Source organism: Narcine bancroftii, chromosome 1 (genome assembly GCF_036971445.1).
Source record: "Narcine bancroftii isolate sNarBan1 chromosome 1, sNarBan1.hap1, whole genome shotgun sequence".
In the NCBI taxonomy this organism is placed as follows: Eukaryota; Metazoa; Chordata; class Chondrichthyes; order Torpediniformes; family Narcinidae; genus Narcine; species Narcine bancroftii.
Window position 1 is genome coordinate 10403606 of NC_091469.1, and position 20469 is coordinate 10424074.

A 20469-nucleotide genomic window follows, 5' to 3' on the forward strand; every position below is an offset into this window, starting at 1 on the left:
CCCTCCTCATACCCATAATCCTCTATTGTTCTGATATCCATGTGTCTAATTAAGTATTTTGAATATCTCCATTGTACTTCCCACCACCACCCTCAGCAAAGCCTCTCTCCTAAATATTTCTCCACTCATTTTAAATAGATATTCTCTTGTATCTACATTTGACATCCCAGGAACAAGGTGCTGGGAGTCCCTCATATTCTTGTATAACCCTATTAAGTCTCCACTCATCCTTCATCGCTCCAAAGAGAAAGGTTTCTGTCATACCTACTCCATAAGACGTGTTCTGCAATCCAAACAACATCCTGGTAAATTTCCTCTGCACTCTCTCCAAAGAATCTGAATCCTTCCTGTTATTGATTGCACTATTCCAAGTGAACCATTTACAAGATGCATCACAACAGAAGTTTAACTTCAAATAGTTATGGGAAAACCACTCCTTTCAATTTCCCCTCCAAATCATGCACCAGCCTTGGAGATATTTTTCACCTTCCTTGGCCAAAACCCCTTGCTAAATAGCATTGTAAGAACACATTCTACATTAATCTTTCAACCAGATGGTTCCCACAATGTATTATTTTGCAGTGATCTTAATATCCCACCTGTTTTAGAGCCCACATATTCCCAAATATTGTTCCAATTCAATTAAAACCTTTTCACAAGATATAGGAGCTGAAGTAGGCCAATCAGCCCATTGAGTCTGCTCTCCCATTCTATCATGATCTGATCCATCCTCTCACTCAGCCCCACTCCAGACCTTCTCCCTATAACCTTTGATGCCAAATTGGGATCTCAGATCCCATTAGTTCATTGTTACCCTTCTCTGGGATGACCACAGGTGGTGTGAAGTTCTAGTTTGGAGTGTTGAGCTTGGAACATCTCTAATGATTGAATTGGGACTGCCTTAATCTGACAATTCCTTCCTTAGCGAATTAAAGTTGTCTAAATTCACAGGAAAAGTAAAAACATTAAATTAGAGTGACAAATATTTTGATCCTCCTAGACCTTCCAGAAGGATCCTTTATCTATTGGCAATTGATCTCCAAATTCATGACTGAGATGAAAGAAATAATCAGAGAACCATCTATTCCCTGAAACACTTCTGGAATCTTCACTCTCGCTTTGTTTGCTGTAAAGCTTCCTGATCGTGTTGGAGGTTTGGATCTGGAGCTCGAGTTGCCGATGGCTTGAACTGGAGTCTGTGCAGATGCAGAGCCTGTAGGACCGCTGGAGGAGAATCCATATACAGTTAGTGACTTTGAAGGGAGTCTCTTTTGCTTCTCCTTCTCTCTAACTGTAAGGAGCGCTGGGCAACACTTATGGAGAGCCTTTGTCTGCTTTATGGCAGGCAGAAGGCATTTTCATGTAATATTACATGTTCTGTACAATTACATTACAACAAAGGAAACTTGAATTTTGAAACTCCTCCCACAACCAATTGATTCTCTGACTTGAGAACGCAAGCTGCCTGTAGGACATCGAGAGTTCCTTATTATCACCAATTTGTAGACCTTGAGTAATATGAGAGAGTGCTGATTGCTGGAGCAACATACACTCCGCTGGAGGAACTCAGGGGTCTCGCAGCATCACTGGTTGACGTTTTGGGCCAGAACCATTCAGGATTGCTCTTGATGACTCTTAATGAAAGGTTCTGGCCCACTGAGTTCCCCCAGATTGTTTTTTTTTCCCCATCAAACAAATAATATAATTTTTCAATCATCTTCGATGCTGTTCACACTTTCAAATTATATTCCTTTGATCCTTACAATGGTAATGTTCAAAGGACGTTGGATAGATCTAAGGAGGGCAAAAGTTTAGAAAGATATAGCCCAAATGCAGTCATCTAGGACCAGCTGAGAATGGCAACTTGGATGGCATGAACAAGTTTGACTGAAGAGTCTGTTCGATGCTGTATGACTCTATGACCTTATAAAATCACTGCCTTCCCTGTGACAACTCAGTACACAAGATCAATGCCAAGGTTGCAGAAGGAGTTTAGGGTTTGGAACAATGCCAGGCCAGTTAACACCTGAGCCTCATTTCCATGTCCGTTGTGTTTGAATTTGGAACTAGCAGGGTGGGATGTAAAAGTGTCAAAAGTTAGCGGGAGTGAGGAGTCAGAACAGGGGGAGTGGGGATCTTAACCGAGTGAGTAAGAGATCAGGGCAGGGGGAATGGTGGATCATAGGTCAGGGTTGTGGAGAGTTGTGATTCATTAGATCAATGCTGGATCTTCATGAAGAGGAGCAGGGGATTACATACTGACTTTGAGTCTTCAGATGCACTGCAGGGTCATCCTGCCTCACAAGCAAAAGATATTTTTAATCTCGTATAGCCAGATGTTTCAAGATTTGCTCTTTTTGCTTCAAACAAGCCTGTTAAATTGGCATGGAAGGTTCTGTACATAAACATACCTTTTATTTTATTCCCCCCCCCACCCCCCTCCCCCACAATGATCTTCATCCGTACGTTGCAAACCCAATAACATCTTGAAATTACATTTCAAAATGGAATGTTCCCATTGAAACTAACGTGTTGCTTCGCCTTTAGAAATGGATTGGCCAGATGTTGGCATGACATTTCTTGATAGAAGATGTAACTTCCTTGCTAATCGTGGCATGGGAAAGGATATTGATGCAAAGTGTTATTCACAGAGAAACTTGGTTAACCTAAGATTATTTGCTGTTTGTTTGCTTTTCCAATTACCTCACTGTGCATAAGTCTATCTGGTCAGTTGTTGAACAAAAGAATTACAAAGCAATTTGGCCCAAATGGAGTTCAATAAGAACATCTGCTGATGTTGAGGTTGAGTACAATGCACAAAATAATCAGTAGGGTACATCACATGCACAGGAAGTAAACGTCATTCTAGGTCTGAGCACTTCATCAGGAATGTGGAAACACAAGGAGTCACCTGAATGCTTGTGTCAAATGTACTATATTCTCCTGTGGGTCACACCTCCACACCCTATGTCTCACCACTCCCCATGCACTGACTCTCCACTCTCCCTGACTTTTGACTCCCTACTCCCTTGACCTATGACTCCCCATGTAGCTGAACTAGGTTTAGGGGAGATAACCTTTTTGGCTTCCACATTGATCTGTATTGTTTCATCATATTGGATGTATACTTATCAGAGGGATTCCTTTGAGAAAGTTGGATGTTGAACTCAGAGTATCAGCTAAAGCCAATAATGACTGTTAATGCTCTCAAATAACTCTGGAATGTTGAAAAGGGGTGATATGCAATTTTGAGGTTAAATAGAAATAGATATTTTACAAGTGATTAAAAATGGCAATGAGATTTCAGTTCAAATCCCCTCAGTATAGCACAGTACCGTTTTATGGCCACAATGTTGTGTTGACATATGGAAATGTATTCCACATCAATCTCATTTTTCCCTATTTCACACCTAAGCCCTCTATATCACAAACACCAGACTTTACTCCATCTACATGAGGCAGTGTCTTATAAAAAGCAGACTCTATCCTCAAAGATCCCCCACCACCTAGGCTATGCCCTCTTCACTCTACTACCATCAGGAAAAAGGTACAGGAACCTAAAGACAAGCACTCAGCAGCACAAGGACAGCTTCTTTCCCACTGCCATCAGATTCCTGAATAATAAATGAACCAAAGACACTGCCTTACTTTCCATGCACAATTAATGTTATTATCATTTTTTATATAGTAATGTCATTCGTCACTCAAAAGAGAAAACCTTGCTCCATGTGACGTGTTCTCCAATCTTGGCCACAACATGGTAAATCCCCTCTGCACCATCTCCAAAGTATCTACGACCTTCCTATAATTTTTTCTCTGTTCTTCATTACAAGTTCTCTCAATTTGGAATGTGGTATGAGAGAAGAAAAAATGTCCAATATGGGTTGGCAACCTTTTAATTTATAATTTTTAATGTAGACATACAGTACAGTAACAGGCCATTTCAGCCCACGAGTCCATGCTGACCAATTAACCTACAACTGCAGTTCATGCTCATGGGCTGAAATGGCCTGTTACCATGCTATATGTCTACATTAAAATGTTGCCCACCCCTTCTAGTCTTTGGAGTATCATTAAAAATAATCCTCACATAGCTCTTATTGGTAATGATAATTAATTGTTGGAAAATACTTTATTTCTGTGCCTGAAGATTTTCTTTTTGTTAATGAATTATTGCCATCATAGCTTACTGAAAGAAGACTGGGAGCACAAGTACAGAAATCTAACATAGGGAAGAAGGACTGCTGTAAACGCTCTGTAGGTTAGAGTGAATCCCACTCCCATAACAGAGGCCAGTTCTGTGTCCCACTCCCATAGTCTCATGTGTCCCATAGCCTCATACTATCCCATGAAGTCCATCCATAAATTGGAGCAATAACTCCTGATTTTCCATCTGGACACTCAAGCCCGAAAAAAGTTATGTATATTTATCTCTGGTATATACATGACACTTTTGACCTGTTGAGTTCTCAAGTTTTGTGATTTTACTTCAACCACAGAGTCTGCATTCTTTCTTGTTTTACCTCTATAAGTTAGACACTGGCTTGCTCAGTATTTCCAGAATGTCCTCCTTCTCCTGATCTGGAAGTATATTGCATCTGCTGGTTTACTTTCGCTGGATCATAGATCATGCTTGCTCCATCCCAGGTGAAGTGAAGACCTTTTCAAATCATTGCAGAAGCAAGAACAGCAGAATGATCCCAGTTTGTGAAGGAACTGTCATTTTTCTTAAAGATTTTCTGTCGGGGGCACTGTCATTATCTGCTCCAAGTTCAAGTTTATTATCGTCTGAAAGGTACATATACAACCAGTCTACCAACGGCGCGCTTGCGCACACAATCACGTGCACATGTGCACACACACATGCATGCACGCAAGCGCACACAAACACGTGCAGTCACACAAACACACGTGCATGCCACATACGCATGTGTGTCACCACATGGGCACACACACATGTGTACACATAGATACATGTGCTCACACAAGCACACATGCACACTCACAAACGCACACTCATGTGCTGTATCATGTCCTCCTAACCTTTGAGCTCTGTACCCCATGCCATGAAGGCAAGCATGCCAAATGCCTTCATCATCTTCTTGTCCATCTGAGTTGCCTCTTTCTGGGAACTGTGCATCTTCACTCACCCTAGGTCTATTTTCCAATGCTCTCCAGGGCCCTACCATTCACCATTTATTTAAGTCCTACCCAGGTTTGATTTATCGAAGTGCAAGACCTCAGACTTTGTCAGGGTTAAATTCCATTTCCCACTTCTCACCAACTATTGTAGATTAATTTACAAACTTAAATATTCTTTCTCACTGTCCAGGGCCCCTGCAATTCCACAAATTTAAATCTGGGGAACACTAGCAGATGCCAAGGGAAATCATCCACTCAACCCCTGGCCCAGGGTTCTTGCAAATTTTTCAGCTTCCACTTTGCATAATGTGCTGGGCTCCCAATTGGATGAGGATGGGGATGGGGCTCTTATTTAAGTGTCCACCACCTTTCATGACTGGAAATGGCAGGTCAGCAGAGCATAGACACTTTGGCAATGGGTCCCTGATCTTTCTCTGCAGCAAGCTGTTTACGTTGTTTGCCAACCAAGTAGTTCCACCTTGTACCTTCACCACACTGGTCCCTTGTTCCCCACAGTTACTCCTGGCATGGCCTCCTCTGCTAATCGTTGCCCCAGGTTTGAACCCCTGGAATGATGGTGATGGTGGTACAGAGGATGTATAAAGAGGTTATATACAGTGGGACCAGCCCTGATACAAACAATGAAAGCACGTTACCAGAAGTGGTTGAAAAAATCAGTCCTGATGTATGCAAATTTTTTTTCACATGTATCCATAGTATTTGACCTGCTTTTGGAGCCTCAATGTTAGTATCACTGATTTACCTGTAACTGAGATTTCCAGTCTAATTTATCCACCAAGTATTGATAGTGAGGAACTTGAATGATGTGCAGCATTTCTTGTCAGAGATGATCATTGCCTGGTGCTTCCATCCAGTAAACGTTCTGTGCCAATTTTTCCAAGTTCAAGTTTGTTTATTATCATTTAATTTGACATATATAACCAGATGAAACAGTGTTTCTTCAGACTACGGTACAAACACATAGACAAACAAAATGCTCCACGTTATCATCACATATTGTAAATACATTTAAGATAAATAGATGTAAGGAAATATTTTGGTGGTGTTTACTTGGTCACAAGATACCATTAATCAATCTCACAGGAAACTATTTCCCATCCTGGCAGTCTTGAGTTTGATGCTCCTGTACTTGCAACTTGATGGCAGTGGGTCAAGGATCCTGTGTGATTAATGGAAAGGGTCCTCAATAATTCTTTGAGCCCTATTTAATCAATACTCCCAGTAACTGTTATCAGTAAAGGAAAGATAGCCCCCATTGATCTTCTCAGCTGTTTTGATGATCTTCTGGTCTGATACTTCGCAGGTACTGTACCACACAATGACGCTGCCAATCATATTCCTGTAAAATGTTGTCAAAATGGGGGCCAGTGGCCTTGCTGTTCTTAGCCTCCTTGAGCAGTGCAGCTGCTACAAATTTGTCAATGACACCCTGATTGTAGGAGGAATAACAAATGACAATCAGGAAGCGTACAGGAAGGAGACAGATCAGCTCATTGAGTAGTGTCACACCAGTAACCTTGCACTTAGTGTTAGCTTAACCAGAGATTATTGTGGGTCATGAGGAAGTCAGAAGAACATGACCCAGTCCTCATTGAGGGCTCAATAGTGGAGATGGTCAAGAACTTCAGGTTCCTGTGTCAACATCTCTGAGGATCTGTCCTGGAGCCTCCATGTTGAAGCAATCATGAAAAGGCTATACTTTGAGAGATGCTTGAGGAGATTCGGTACGTCAACAGAGATCTTTGAAAACTTCTATAGGTGTACCATGGAGAGCATTCTGGCTGGTTGCATCATTGCCTGGTATGGAGGTGCCTACGCTTAGGACAAGAAAAAAATTCCAGATGGTTGTTAACTCGACCTGTGACATAACAGGCACCAGTCTCCACTCCATCAAGGATGTCTTAAGCCTTTATCCTCAAGGACCCCCAGCACCTTGGCCATGGTCTCTTCTTTCTGCTACCATGGGGGAAAAAAGTACAGGAGCCTGAAGATGGGAACTCCGTGGCTCAAGGGCAGCTTTATCTCTGCTACCATCGGATTCACGAATAAGTAATGAACCAAAGACACTGCCTTACCTTTCATGCGCTATTTTTTTTATTTGTAAGGTGGTTTATACGTTGTCCCTGTGATGCTGCTGCAAAACAACGAGTGTAATGATTTATTCTTGACAATAAATTCTGATTCTGATCAATGGAAAGATGAGGTTGTTCCAAGAACGGAGCTGCAAGACAGGATGAATGGGATTTGCTAAGGAGGAGTGAATGGAATTGAGAGTCAACGATTTTGCCAAATATGATGGGGAGGAGAGATGTTCAATGATGAAATAGTTACTGGTGGCTGCGCTCAAGCAGTACTCCAAGAAATTCCTGCAATGATGCATCAAAGCAGGCCGGTTGACCTCGACTTTCCTGAGTGCAAGAGGCAACAACCAGTTTTACTATGGCTTGTTCCTGTTCCATTTGATCAAATATTCCCAACAAATTCCAAGCTGGATATTGGGGAGTAACAGCCGACGGTACCTGCCGTCATTCTCAAAGTGATTGAGAGTGAAAATTAGGAAAGGTGTATCATAAGTGCAAAGTCGTTGAGGTTCTAGAGTGTAGGCAGTCACTAGAACTGCATCTGGCTAAGGAAATGGTCAGACACAAAAGTGCTGGAGAAACACAGCAAGTCACGCAGCACCCAGAGGAAGTAAAGGGTTACCAATGTTTCGGACCTGAGCTCATCAGAAATCTTTTGGTAGAGACAAGTATTCGGGACAGTCAAGTTCAAGTGGTGATTACCTTGATGAAGGGCTCAAGCCCACAATGTTGGATATGTATCATAATCTTTGCTATGACCTGCCAAGTTTCTCCAGCATTGTGTTTTTATTTCAACCACAATTTCTACAGTCTTTTGTGTTTTACTTCAAGAAGGTCACATGACTGTGGAAGTGAGTCTGGGTCATTGCATGATCATGGAGCTTAAGAGCAGCGAGGATAACAGAGGGAGCAGTAAGAGAGACGCTCGTAGAACCATTGAAGACTTGAGGAGGTACTTGTTACTTCTGATGGATGCTGCATCTTTAGCAGTTTCTTTAGCACTTTTGCTAAAGTTTCTTTAGCACTTTTGTGTTTCACTCTCAACCCCATCATCTGCAAATTTTCTTATTTAACTCCAAAAGAAAATGGACATCAAGTCTTTGTGCTGATTGCATCCATTCTTAGTTGTAATTCATCCAGTCTTCAGGTGGATTTCCCTTTACTGTGGGAATTAGGTGTTATGAAACTGCTTGTGTTTGGTGGTCCTTTTTTGAGCTGAATAGACACTGCCAGGATAATTAAGCATACTTTGATCGTGATGCATTGAAGTACGTGCAGAAACATTTGAGACTAAAGTTCTGAACGGGTTTGCATTTATTTCAAGCAATGAATCAATTGTTTGGCTGCACGAGTAAACAATGTATTTAGCTGATGAACAAGAACAATGGACTAAACAAGTCTATCTGTCACAGTAAGGAGCGTGTAGTGTGAATTGTGGAGGGTCATATAACCTCTCCATCTGGAACCTGATGGAATTGTGGGGGGAGGAAGCATGTGGCCTCTCTACCTGAAACCTAGTCAGAAATCACTTCACCTGCTAATCATGGTCAAGCCCTGCCCACAAGTCAGTGCACACCTGGTCACTGGTTGCTTTAGTGGTACTAACTGCAGGGCTCAAGAGGGGAGTAATGTCAGCGCACTTTGTAGAGGGGAGTGATGTCAGTGCACTTCGCAGGGGCGAGTGACGTCAGCGCATTTCGCAGAGGGGAGTGACGTCAGCGCATTTCGCAGAGGGGAGTGATGTTAGCGAGCTTCACAAAGGGGAGTGTGACAGACTATATAGATATGATTTTGGGAGATAAATTGGGAAAGGTTTGTTAGAGTAGGTCACATACAAGCACTTCAAAACAGATCTTATTTAAAATACTGGAGCTCTGCTACATATCAGGGCCTCAGAGCTTTTGCAAAACTTTGACGACTCCTCAAGAGATTTCACTAATGGATTGTTGTTTACAAAAGGCAACAAATGAAAGATCTTGCTGGAGCCGCAGACAGTTTGAAAACTTGCTGTTCTAAGAGGGTCATGTGGTTTTTCAAGTAGAGAGAGTCAAATGGGCTTTCTCTCAGAGAGAGAGAAACAGATATTACTTGTTGTGATAGTACAGATCTATCACCAATGTATATAGTGTATATAGTTACAGTATCTAGACTGTGCTTACAGTGATTGGCTGAGAGCTTAGCCACGCCTACTGTCTGGGCCTTAAAGGGTTGTGTCCCTAGCCAGGTCGGATCATTCCGGACTGGTTGGCCACCTGTGAAGAGCTCCTGTCTTTTGCTAATAAAAGCCTTGGTTTGGATCAACAAGTCTTTGATTCTTTCGACGAGCTCTACACTTGTACAGTGTTACAACCAGCAGAAACAACTGGGACTAGAACAGGACAAGCTGGAAAGCTTATAGAAAGCCAATTTGTAAGACAGTCTGGTCAAAGCCTTTGTGGTTCATGCAAGAGGAGAGGACTGATTCACATGGAATAAGAGAAACTAAAAGGCACTCTGGTGACCTGAAAGAAAGAGGGTATCATCTGGAGAATCCTGAAGGGGCAAGTTTAATCAGCAAGACGCTGGAGTGGCTGATAGAAATACATCAATTGTGGATGTCCTGGAACAACAAAGCTCTCTCTGAAAACCAACAAGAACCTTCCTGAGTGGTAACCATTTACCTTACAAGCACCAAAGCCTGGTGAACTTTATAAATGTTAAATTCTGTGCACAGTATAAGAATTGCCTGCAACCAGTGAACTTGGAGGAATGAGAAGGAGATTGGACTGTGAACCAAAGAACTTTTCTGAACTTACATACACATTACATACATGTGCACTTATAATTAGAAGGGGGTTAAGTTAGGTTAGTTATGTCAATAGCGATAAGTTAAAGTGTGATTTTATTTTCATGTTTAAAGGTAATTAAAAGCAACGTTTGTTTAAGTAACCTATATCTATTGCTGCTGGGTTTTGGGCTCCTCTGAACTCATAACAAGAGTGATATCAGTGCACTTCACAAAGGGGAGGGACGTCAGCACACCTCACAAAGGGGATGGACATCAACGGGCTGCAGATTCAGCCTCTAGCGACATGCTAGCAGGGAAGCAACATGTTCCGTAAACCCATGTAGGTCTGCAAACGTGGGTTTCTCCTGGGCAAAGAAGGGGAGCCTGCACCATTCTGTGCCAGATGCTCAGTGCAGCCATTCTGCCTGTCCAGCTGTGCAGCTGCTCAGTCTGCCACATCACCCCCTCCCGCCCCCCAGAATTGTCACAACTTTGGGTATTTTAGGAGGGTGTCCCCGGCACTTGGGAGGTGAGACATACACTGATTCAGCAATGTCCATGTGTGCAGGTTTCAGTCTGTCTCATGTAAAAAGGTCTGGTCAATCACCAATGTCCAATAGCACCAGAGATCCATTGTGCTGCAGCACTATGAGGCCCCTCATAAGATTGCTGCAGGAGTGTAGCGTGGGATGGATGTTGAACAAAGACACAAGAAGTAAAGTCGAGAGGCGCAGGAACGTGTGTAGGTGGTGATCCATGAAGAGTCGCTGGAACTGGAGTCAGGCAACCCATCTTGTTTCTTAGTTCTTGTAATTCCTCTGTAACCGAGGATCTATCTTTGGTTGGAAAAGGAATGATGTCTGCCGGTACTAGGAGTGAAGTGCCATAAAATAATTCTGCTGAAGAGGCCTCCAGGTCATCTTTTGGTGCTGTTCTAATACCAAAGAGCACCCACAGTAACTCATCTGCCCACTAAGGCCCGTTAAGTCTTGCCCGCAAGGCTTGTTTGCCAGTTGAAACATTCCACTAGCCCATTACTTGCCGTAGTATGGTGTAATTGCATACCACAAAGAATCGCTAGGTTTGCCCACAAGGATGAAGTAAACTGAGTTCATCTATCAGAGGTTAGATGGATTGGTACTCTAAATCGAGCAACCCAAATCGAGAGAAAAGTCTGAGCACATGTTTCAGCCCTGATGTCCATCATTTGTGTAGCTTCCGGCCAATGGGTAAAATGGTCAACCATTGTTAGTATATACCATTGACCTCTGGTCGTAGGCAGTGGGCCCACGTCTATGTGTACATCCTGAAACCTTTGAGTCATAGGTGGAAATTGTTGAAGCAGTGCTTGGGTGTGCCGTTGGACCTTAGCAGCCTGGCAGGAGAGGTATGTTTGTGCCCAGTGAGTGACCTGCTTCCTCAAGATATATTTTGAGGACATAAGCTTGACAGTTGTGCAAACAGATAGATGGGACAGGCTGTGAATGAGGTTGAAATGTTTCCTCTGCCAAGACAGTGGGATGATTGGTTGTGGCTGGCTGGTTGAAGTATCAGAAAGTATGTTCATCTGGTCGGGGCCTAATGGAACGTTGGCTAAGAGCAGGTCTGTAATAGCTGTACGGAAAGCTTGTACCTCCTGGTCCTCTTGTTGGGCTATTGCGAGAGCTCAGAGATCCAGCCCTCCTGCAATCGCATTGACCTCTGTCCTGGACAAGGGATCAAGTACAACATTGTCTTTACCGGACAAATGCCGCATATCAGAGGTAAATTCAAAAATATAGGCTAGATGCCTCAGTTGACGTGCTGACCAAGGATCCGTAATCTTGGGAAGGGCAAACATTAGAGGCTTATGGTCAGTAGACACAGTAATATGCATGCCCTCACGAAAATATCTAAAATGTTTGATGGCCAGATAAAATAAATGCTAGTAACTCCCCGTCGAAAAAGCTGTACTTTAATTTGGGTGGGCATAGGTGGCAACTGAAAAATGCCAGGGGTTGCCACTGATTTTCTGTTCAAAGACTACCCCCACAGTGATGTCGGAGGTGAGCACAAGCGGGGCATGCACATGGGGGTGGGCGAACATGGTTACCTTTGAAAATGCTTCTGTGGCCTTTGTAGTCCAGAGTAGATTTTTAGATTTGACGGTGAGGACGTGGAACAAGGGTTTCGTGATCCCGGCAGCTGCTGGAATTAACCTGTTATAAAAGTTAACCAATCCCAGGAATTCTTGTAGCCCTTTAACTGTGGTGGGCTTTGGGAAGGCCCAAATGGCTGATACTTCGTCTGGAAGCAGGGTTGTGCCCTTGTTCAAACTCCTGTGTCCCAAAAAGTCAATTGTGTGTTTGCCAAATGTACCCTTCACATGGTTGATAGAAAGGCTGAATTCCTGAAGCCTCTGGAACAATTGTCGCAGGTGTTGTCTGTGCTCTTGTGTTGACTTGCTGACCACTAAGATGTCATCTAGGTAGATGAAAAGGAAAGGCAAATCTCTTGTGACAGCATCCATTAAATATTGAATGTCTGAGCTGCGTTCTTAAGGCTGAAAGGCATCCTCTGAAACTCAAATAGATCAAATGGAGTAATAATGGCCATTTTAGGGATGTCCTCGGGTGGACAGGGATTTGGTGATAACCTTTTACTGTCTACCTTCGAGAAGATACATTTGCCATGGAGGTTGGCAGCAAAATCTTGAATGTGTGGTACTGGATACCCATCCGGCACAGTTGCACCATTGATGTGTTGGTAATCTCCACAAGGTCTTAGGCCACTGAATGCTTTGGGCACCATATAGAGTGGCAATGCCCAAGGATTATCGGACCTTCAGGTGATGCCTAGTTCCTCCATAGTTTTGAACTCTTTTTTAGCCTGTAGTAGCCAGTCAGGGGGAAGTCTGCTTGCCTAGGAATGTAGGGGAGGGCCAGTGGTGGTTATGTAGTGCTGAACTCCATGACAGGGAGAGACTAAATGGAATTTGGTGTAAGTAGTTCAGGAAACTCTGCTAAAAAGTTTGCAAAATCATCAGTGGTGAGTGTTTGCACACGTAGCAGTGTTGCCAGCGATGACCTGAAGAAAATGGGCATGTGTAGAATGTGGTGGCATGGACCAAATGGTGCCCTTTCATGTCAACCAACAGGTCATATACTCTCAGGAAGTCCACTCCCAAAATGGGCAGTCCTACGGCCACTAGTATGAAAGTCCAGTGGTAAGGTCTGTCGCCTAATTCTAGTTGTATCGACTTGGTACCATAACTGCTGACCATAGTGCTATTGGCAGCCCGCAAGTCAGCTTGAGGCACTCGAGATTCCCACTCATAAGCAGATGGCGGGTAGATACTGAGTTGAGCTTCAGGATCGACTAGCAGTTTGCATCCTTTGTGCTGATCCATGGCATATAACAGGCTGGTCTGGTCGCCAACCGTCGAGGACATCAGAGGCGGTTGGCATTGTTATTTCCTTGGGAGTCAACCATGTAACTGTACGTTGGCACACAGAGGCATGCATTCCTGCCCTACTTTCTGTGGTAGAAACATCACTCACTGGTCTCCAATGGCTTTTTCTTCCTCAGTAGCTTGTGGAGTGCCGTAGAACTAGCAGCTGCATTGATCGACCTGTTGAAACTTTGCCATGGGAAGCTGCAGAACCCTGTGAAGTCTGTCTGCCTCCCTTGGTTTGGAGAAGTCAAGCAGAAGAGAGCAGCAGGACGATGTCATGAGGGAGCTGTTCCAAGAAGGCTGCCTTGAACATTAAGCAGTTGAAATGACAATCTGCTAATGCATGCATTTCATTCATCAGTTCTGACGGCCTTCTGTCCCCCAAATTGTCGAGGTGGAGTAAGTGTGTGCCTCTTTCCAGGTCAGACATGCCAAAAGTCACGAGGAGGTGTGCCTTAAGATAACTCTATTGATCGTCTTTGGGCGGGTTGTTGATAAAAATCATCTACCTTGACAACAGAATCTTCATCTAATGAGGCGACCACATGAAAGAATTTGGTGGCTTCATCTGTTATGTTCCTAATGTGGAACTGAGCCTCACCCTACTGGAACCATGGACGTGGTCTGTGAGGCCAGAAGGTGAGCAGATTCAAAGCCACCGCGTGCAGCGCAGTAGTGGCATCCATTCTGCAGGCTTTCTCATTATGTTTCAATGTTGAGACTCAGAAGGTGTTGAGCACCAATTAGGGTCATCAATTTAGTGGGACTAACTACAGAGCTCAAGAAACCCAGCTTTCAGTCGCATGCCTCACAAAGGGGAGTGATGTCAGCGCGCCTCACAAAGGGGAGTGAATTTAGTACACTGCAGAGTCAGACTCTCTGGCAAGCTGCCAACCCCCACAGATTTGCAAATGCAGGGTTTTCCTCGGAAAAGAAGGGGAGTCCGCATCATTCTGCGCCGGCCACTCGGTGCGGCGATTCTGCCTGTCCAGCTGTATGGCCACTCAGTCCTCCACAGTCCCTTTAATTGCCTCATCGATACCTGGGCTGGTCTCTTCAGCTGATGGCATTATAAAGCCTATTACATGTGAGCCGTCTACCTCTTTTTCTTCTGGGATGAACCCTAGCTCTGCTCCAGTTTGGGAACTGTGGGCAATGCTGGAGAGTTGTTGATAAGGTGATCACAGACAAAGGGTTGGGAGCTGTAGTATTGTGTGTCTAGAAATTACTGTCCTTGTTTAGTTTATTTAAGAGCTATGCCTGCTAGAGATATCAAGGGGTGGTGGGTATCATATGTTGTAACTTGATTGGAAAGCTTTCTATCTTTGAGTGGTTGCTACAGTGTTGTTTAATCCAGCAAGTGTGAATATGTGTGTGTCTTTTATCCCTGTGGCGACTTGACTATGTGTGAAAATAAAAACCACTGTTCAACCAGCCTGTGTTCAGATTCGTTTTTCTTGGGACCCGCCGAACTGGTTTTACCCGCACAACAGAGTGGAACTGTGCTACAAATGATCAATAGAGATAATTGCCAGTCTGTGTGTTCATATCAAATTGTTTGGGTTTTTTTCTGAGTCCAGGAGAGAAAATAAGAGGAGTTGCGATGAAATGTGGTCCATGAGAAGATCCACTGCATTTTATTTTCAACATGCTGCCCTAAGATCGGATATCTCCACAAAGAGTTCATTCATCATGTACAATGACATTCAATAATTGAGCATCATGCCAAAGGCTGAGATATTACAAACTCTGGAAGATACAGAAATGATAAGTTATGACAATTTTTTTTCTCATTATATTTCAATGGAACAGTTACCAGTGCTGTTTTCAGATCCGACAAAGTTCACTTTTTTTTCATAATGAGAGGATTTTGCTGCAACGGAAGCAACTTTGGGAACTTATTAACCTTGGTGGGCGTTTGTTCCTTTGAAATATAACCTTGAATTGTTCATTCTCACTCTCTCCCCAGCTTTCCTTGTCTATACCTTCTTTTGATTCTCAATTCTCCAATATGAATAATCACAATATAAGTTTTATATCATGAAAATATTGATATAAACTAATGATTTTTTTAAAATATTTGTCGCACTAAAATTTTGAATATTTATCTAGACAGAACGCTCTGAGATTGCTGAAACTCTGCCTTGGCTATTCCATTGCTTCCAAAGGATAACATAATACCCTGGTATCCAAGATATTTATATTTTAAGAAAACAATCTGTAAGTAGCCCAACAATAAAGCAGCATTGTTGCTTTTATGACCATGCTAACAAATTATTAATGACTTAATAACTTGTTCCAAATGAATAAGAAAATGACTTATCAAACAGCTCACAAGGATCTGTCACATTTGCATGGAGTGGAGAGATAATTTTAGTATTATCAGCTCGTAATTGTTGTAATTAGTGTCGAACAAGCAACAGGGTGTTAAGATGGGTGATTACAGAAAGATCCAGATCTACGATTACTTAATTGTTCGTAGCAGGAACTGGCATGGAGAAGATGTATAGAAATAGTTGACAATTATTAAACCCCTGGTGAGACATCAGTTCATCACTGGCCACAACATTTTCAGTTCAGTTCACTAAAAGCCCATGATTAATTGTTAACTATGGCTGCAATATTCAGACAATCAAGCACTTGTTCCAAATCCATGGGTGCTTGTGGTCATTTTCTTGAAGCATTTTTTTTATAATTAACCTTTATTTGTCCTTAAAAAAAAATTACAGAAACTCTTTACCTTACGTCCATGCATTTCTATGAATTGATTGTGGGTTTTATAAAACACTGTATTCAAATTATAGCCTCATATTCATATGCAATGTCTTTGACATATCCTACGAGAGGGCCAATGTAAATTATGTCACACAGCATGCCTGCTCACAATTTTGGAATCGTTTATAACCACCATGGGGTGTTTTACTACCTGAATGGGAAATCAACTGAGTTTAATGGTTCAAATGTTCCTTTCATTGTCACATATGAACACATTAAAAATGTAATATACATGATATAGTTCAACCTTTGTCTACTATAAGACAAACATAATCACCCTGAGTAGCATCGCTAACGATAGGAATAAAAGAAACAAAGCGGAATCCCTTCACAGACACCGAGTGTCCATGGATTAGCCTCCTGCACTCCTGCAGCTGCTCAGATTCCCGTTTAAAAACCATCAACAAACTGAGCTCCAGGTCCAAATCTCTGATATGATCAGGAAGCCTTTAGCACCCAAGAGCCTTTGGGAGCCCTTCTTGCCCTCAACACCTTCTTGAATTTTGGCTCCATACCTGGTTCCCAGGAGCCAGTGTCCAATAGCCCACAGCCTGTGTGGGTCCTTCGACCTCAAGTCGCCAACTGCGTGTAGCCTGTGTGGGTCTTTCAGCAGAACCACTCATTGGTCCCTGCCGTGCTCACTTTCCCTCTAGGGCTTATCCTAGGCTTCTCCTTCTCAACAAGGTTATTCCCCCCATTTCAAGATTCAAGATTCAATTTATTGTCATGTAATAAAAACGGTGTCATTTTACACAAAATTGCTTTTGTCTGCTGTAAGGCCGAAAATTTACCATCAGCTGAAATTGCCTGAAGTGCCTCTTTCAGTCAGAGAAAGAAAACAAATGATGCTTCCTTTCCCTCCCACCCCCTGCCCCACCCCATCACTGAGTGTCTGTGAATTTGTCTCCAGAACTTTCACAGCATCCTCACAGAGTCCAGTCCAAACCACTGGCAACCTGAGCTCCCAATCCGAACCTCCAATACAATTAGGAAACATTCAGCACCTTCGGCAACTTCTCGCATCCTGGTTCTGATACCTGGTACCTCTTCAGCCAGTTTCGAGCCTATCTCCAGCGGTCTGCAGCCTGGTGTGAATCCCTTGACTGCAGTATCAAGCAATCCACAGCCTCCGTGGGTTCTTTACCTCGAGTCATCAGCGGCCTTCCATCTGTGTGATTCCTTCAGCTGCAGAACCCTTCACTGGTCCACTGCCATGATCACCATCCCATAGGTCATCTCTTCTTCTTCTCCTTCTCAAACAGCAGGTGGTCTCCCCATTTTTGGGTGTCTTGCACTAATCCTCCACTTCCCCAGAATCTGCAACCCCTCATGGCTGCTGCCGTTCATAGGCGCTGCCATCTTGGGCTCAGACCCTGCGGTCGCGGGATCTTAAATAAAACTACCATTGGCTCCTTTAATGCCTGTGAGAGCCCTGTATCTCCACTCCCAGCCTTTCCACAGGTCCGCCCCAGTTTTGGCAGCTCTGCCATCTTTTTTTGGTGCCCTGTACCCTTCTGCTGCTCCCCCGGAGATCGCAACCCTTCATCGTATGCTCCCCAGCACAGGCTCTGCCTTCTTCGGCACAGATCTCCAGCAGTGTTGTGTTTCTACTCCCTGCTCTCCCTGAACCACATCAGCGCCAGCACTGACATGAGAACAGCTCTGGCAACACTGCAAGCTCTCCAATTTCATTATCATGGAATACACTGTGGAAGAAATAACAACTCCATCCTCCACTTTGATCTTCCCCTTCTGCCCCTGACCAAGTTTCAAAGGGTGAATTAGTACATGCTTTATCTTTCCAGCATACAGGCAAAATAATGGTAGATTAGAAGTGATTATGTCTCAAAAGTAGACACAATATGATACCAAATACACAAAACGACCTATACAATGATGTTGGAATGTTTGAAAGTGCTTTAGGCTCCATTATTCCAACATTTAAGCAGAATGACCACACTAGTGCAAACAATGAGAGGTTGGAGGGACTCAATGGGTCAGGCAGCAATGGACAGTAAACATTTCGGGTCAGGGCATTTTCCTAGAACCGTTGCCTGACCATTTCACTCCATGGCTGCTGTCTGACCTGTTGAGTTCTTTCAGCTTCTCTTGGTTCACTCAGTTCTATGACAGTTCATTGCCTGCACGCTGCAAGAAACATTTGTTTGTATTCATGACAGAGGTTGCACTTCAAAAGATTCTTTATTTGCTGTGTTTAGTGTAAGGTAAAAACATCATGAGATGGGACCGGAGAAGGAGTCACCCAGTACTAAGGAGTAACAGAATGCAGATGTGACCTTGTACACTCAAGATAAGCTTTGCACTAACAAGAATGATGAGCAGCAGACTAACAGAGAAGGGTAGCAACAGTTTATTCATTGGACAATGTCATGGTATGATCATTTACTAAGTACGTATCCTGAGGTATAAAAAAACACCATTTTGCTGATAACGGCAGAATGCATTCTCCGACTAACATGTTTAGTCGCAAGTGTTACAATCCGGTAATAAAGAACAAAGAACCCTGATTTCGACTCAGCCTGGTGTTTGTCTCACTCATTCATGAACAAAGCAGACCTAACATTAGTTAATAGACATCTTGGGGTTAGTGTATGAAGTCAGGCTCGATCAGTCTTTAATCTGTGTGTGAACATTTATGGAGAGGACCACTTGGTAGGAAGTGAAGCATCCAGGGATATCCCTGGACTATGGAAAATGCCTCACAATGAAAGGAGAATCAACAAAAAAACAGCAAATGCCAGAAATCTGAAATAAAATCATAAAAAGTTAGAGATGCACAGCAATTCAGGCAATTTCGGTGGAGACAGACACTCGGCAACTTCAGAAGCCAACACTTTCAGACTGTAATAAAACCAGCCAGCTCTGATGTAACATGAACTAGATTAGCATGGTTGGAGCAGCGGTTTGTGCAATGCGATTTCAGTGCCAGTGACTTGGTTCAATTCTGCCACTGTCGGCAAGGAGTTTGTATGTTCTCCCTGTGACCTGGGGTACTCCGGTTTCCTCCTACCCTCCAAAAATATACAGGGTTTATGGGTTGATTGGTGTATTTGGTTCATGGGCCCGAGGGGCCTGTCACCATGATGAATCTCCAAATTTAAAAAAAATTACAAATTTAAAACTGTCATTATTTCAGCTTTTCTCTCTCCACAGGTCCTATCCAATCTGCATAGTATTTCCAGCATTCTCTCTCGTTCAATTCATAGCATCTCACAATTCAAGCATGTTGTTGTTTGCTTTGGCGCCTTCCATCTCCCCTCTTTCAGCTTCCCCTCGCTACAATCCTCCAGATAGGCTGCACCGTCAGCCTTTGTGTCACGACCTTGATAAAGTACACAAAGCGTGGGAGGAACTCAGCAGGTTCAGGCAGCATTCATGAAAAGCAATACGCAGTCAATATTTTGAGCCAGCATCATTCCTGATTAAGGGTTTATGACTGAAATGTCAAATATCTTTTGCTTCCATAGATGTTGTCTGACCTGCTGATTTCATCCAGCATTTTGTGCAGTTCTCCAGCTTTCCACCACGTTCAGTGTCCCTTGTTGACAATCTTGATTTCTTCTTGATAATGCTCACCTCCTTGTACTGTCCACACATCTCCCTCTCAGTCTGCTTGTATTTTCATTTGCCAGTTCTAATCAAGGGTTCTTAACCTTAAATGTTAACATGGTTCCTTTTTCCATAGCGGCTGCGTGAACTATTGGATTTTTTTAATTTATAACGTAATTCTAGCCATTGAAACCTGTGCCACCCAATTAATTTACGAACCCCTGGAACATTTGCAGAAGGTGGGAGGAAACCAGAGCATTCAGGGAAACGCCACACAGGTCATGGAGAGGTTGTATAAGCTCCTTGCAGACAGCACTGAATCCAAATTTGAACATGGGTGCCTGGCGTTGTAATATTGTTCACTAATCACGATGTTAACCATACTGTTCAGCCATTACTCTTGTCAGCATACTCGCATATCTCCAGCACTCACTGTTTTTATTGCTGCTCTTCCTTGATGTGATGTTTTAGTGCCATTCTTTCCTCTACCACATGGCCCTGACTCCCTATATCATTTGTGCATTCAGATTTTTCTCTCCTCCCTTGGACTGAACAGCAGGAGGTGAAATTTTCCACCTCCTTGGATTCAGGCCAAGGATGAGAGGTAGAAAATGGTCCTTTGGTGTTCCAATAAAAAATTATGCATGGGAATGCACACACACTAGGTTCTTTCAAAGTGC

General features: G+C 43.2%; 1 long non-coding RNA gene across 2 annotated transcripts in view; it reads left to right on the plus strand.

Annotated features, from left to right (window-relative positions):
- The first annotated feature begins 14300 nt into the window (after positions 1-14300).
- LOC138763230 (uncharacterized) overlaps positions 14301-20469 on the plus strand; it is a 112399-nt gene continuing 106230 nt past the window's right edge. The window contains exons 1-3 of one of the 2 annotated variants that reach the window (XR_011357455.1): positions 14301-14531; positions 15557-15664; positions 18439-18789. This is a non-coding gene — a long non-coding RNA (uncharacterized lncRNA). Of the gene's footprint in view, positions 14532-15556; positions 15665-18438; positions 18790-20469 lie in introns of those variants that run through there. The other variant, XR_011357433.1, reaches the window with a different exon arrangement.